The 3,032-nt window shown below is 43.5% G+C and overlaps 1 pseudogene; it reads left to right on the forward strand.

The window, feature by feature from the left end:
- Positions 1-114: 114 nt before the first annotated feature.
- Positions 115-2,643, forward strand: LOC127926839 (protocadherin beta-16-like; annotated as a pseudogene).
- Positions 2,644-3,032: the final 389 nt, after the last annotated feature.

The raw sequence follows: 3,032 nt of genomic DNA on the forward strand, positions 1-3,032 counted from the left end.
ACTCAGGATGTCGCTGTTCACCAGCTAAGAAAAGTTGGGCAGCCAACACTTCTCAACCCGCTAATAGATTACTCAAAGGGCGGGTACACTCTATGGCGCCATTATCACTGAGGAGCAGTCGGACAAAGGACCTAATTTCTTCAGTTGGGTAATTTATCTTAGCCAATATTTGTAGTAGCCTACATTGCATAATTATATTTTTCACCTTGTAATTGGAATATTTTCGTTTGTACATCGAAAATGGGCTACATTGGATTTACAGTTTCAGCTTTTGTCCTCCTTCTGGCTTTTGTTCTATCCCCGATACGCATCAGCAATGGCGATATGACCTATTCTATTCCAGAGGAGATGAAACGCGGATCTGTGGTCGGAAATATAGCCAAGGATCTTGGGTTGGATATTAAGAGACTGTCGGCTCGAAAAGCTCGTTTAGAAGAGGATGGAACTAAACACTTCTGTGACATTAACCTGAATTCGGGAGATCTTGTTGTCGCTGAAAGAATTGATAGGGAACAGCTTTGCGGTCCGAGGATTTCATGTGGGCTCAAATATGAAATGGTTCTTGAAAGTCCTTTAGAATTGCATCGCATATCTCTTCAGATTCAGGATGTGAACGATAATTCACCACAGTTTGCAGATGGTGTTATCAAATTGGAAATAACGGAATCAGCTGATAGAGGTGAACGTTTCCCCATTAATGAGGCCCACGATGCAGATATAGGACAGAATGCAGTTCAAAGCTACTCTTTACAAAGGAATGACCATTTTGTCTTGAATGTTCATACTAATCGAGATGGGGGAAAATACGGTGAGTTAGTGTTAGAGAAAGAGCTGGACCGAGAACAAGAGCAGGAGATGACGTTGTTACTTACTGCTGTTGATGGTGGGACTCCACAGAGATCTGGTACTGTAGTTATACACGTCACTGTGTTGGATGCTAACGACAATATTCCAGTATTTAGCCAGGACCTGTATAAGGTCAGTGTACTAGAAAATTCTCCGTTGGGTACCGAAGTAGCTAAAGTCCGCGCAACTGATGTCGACGAGGGAGCAAATGGCGAGGTAACATATGATCTAGGTCGAATTTCTGATGAGTTGATGAATTTGTTTAAACTCGATAGTAAAACTGGGGTTATACATCTGTCTGGACCGATAGATTATGAGGAGCAGCCCATTTATGAGTTGCGTGTCCTCGCCAAAGATGGTGCAGGTTTGGTGTCATACACAAAAGTACTGATAGATATTACTGACGTAAACGATAACGCACCAGTGATATTAATAAAAACCCTGACCAATCCAATTCCCGAGAATGTGTTACCTGGAACAGAGGTGGGCATCATTAACGTACAGGATAAAGACTCTGGGGGGAATAGACAGGTCCGATGCTCCATTCAACAAAATGTTCCATTCAAATTAAATCCCTCAATCAAAAACTATTATTCTCTGGTAACAACGAGTGAACTCGACCGTGAGATAATATCAGATTATAACATAACTATCACTGCCACCGACGAGGGGACTCCGCCTTTATCCTCCTCAAAGACTATTCATTTATCTGTGTCAGACGTGAATGACAATCCACCTGTGTTTGAAGAACAATACTACAACGCCTATGTGACTGAAAATAACAAGCCTGGCTCCTCTATGTGTTCTGTTACTGCCAGAGACCCAGACTGGAGACAGAACGGCACGGTGGTCTATTCTCTATTGCCCAGCGATGTCAACGGTGTTCCGGTGTCCTCATTTTTATCCATTAATGGAGACACGGGGTGATCCATACTGTAAAAGCATTTGATTATGAGCAGTTTAGGAGCTTCAAGGTCCACGTTGTAGCCAGAGACAATGGTTCTCCTCCACTCAGCAGTAACGTGACTGTGAGTGTCTTCATAACAGATGAGAATGATAACTCTCCCCAGATATTATACCCTGCTCCAGCAGGGAACTCCTTGATGACTGAGATGGTCCCCAAAGCTGCTCTGGCGGGGTCCCTGGTTTCCAAGGTGATAGCTGTGGATGCTGACTCTGGACAGAACGCGTGGCTTTCATATCAGATCGTGAAATCAACTGATCCGGGACTTTTCACTATTGCTCTCCACAGTGGAGAGATCACCGCACAGCGGGACATTTCTGAATCTGACCGTATGAAGCAAAACCTTGTTATATCAGTGAACGATAACGGACAGCCCTCTCTCTCTACAACCTGTGATGTATATTTACTCATATCAGACAACTTGGCTGAAGTTCCAGAACTGAAAGACATGACTTATGAGGATAGTTCCAAACTAACTTCCTATTTGATAATTGGTCTGGTCTGTCTCCACCTTTTTCCTGACATTCATTATTCTCATCCTGGCCGTGAGGTTCTGCCGCAGTAGAAAGCCTAGAATGTTGTTTGATGGAGCAGTCGCCATTCCCAGCGCGTATCTCCCTCCCAACTATGCAGAGGTGGATGGAGCTGGAACTCTGCGCAGTTCTTACAATTATGACGCATACCTGACAACGGGCTCACGCACCAGTGACTTCAAGTTTGTCAGATCTTACAATGACAGCACGCTGCCTGCTGATCAGACACTAACAAGATGTCCAGATACATTATTAGAAGGGAGTATCACCACGCTCAACACTGCAGGAGAGGCGAATGAGGTAAGCCTTCACTCATCTGAGATACCACGGTTTGTATGTGAGCTGTTTCGTTGTGGGAGAATGGGTTATGCTTGATGAAAATACATGCTGGGCCTTCATGGTTTATGCCATCCTATAGAAACAGTAGGTCTATACTCGTTTTAGATGATAACATCTTAATAGGGTACAATGTGGAATTGATCCACTCATTGTTTCGTTTGATTGGTTGAGTTTTAAAGGTGCTCGCTGTTTCTTCTCTTGTCTGTGAGGAGTAATTCACTTCGGGTTTGATTTGATGGAAGCAGTTTGCTCCTTGTTTGTTTGTGCTTTGGTTTCCTATAAATATAACAAGCAATGCAGTTTCGGTTGCTTTTAGTTGAGCATGCCTGTGATGTTTTCTTCACAGATGT

Source organism: Oncorhynchus keta, unplaced genomic scaffold (assembly GCF_023373465.1).
Source record: "Oncorhynchus keta strain PuntledgeMale-10-30-2019 unplaced genomic scaffold, Oket_V2 Un_contig_8458_pilon_pilon, whole genome shotgun sequence".
NCBI lineage: Eukaryota > Metazoa > Chordata > Actinopteri > Salmoniformes > Salmonidae > Oncorhynchus > Oncorhynchus keta.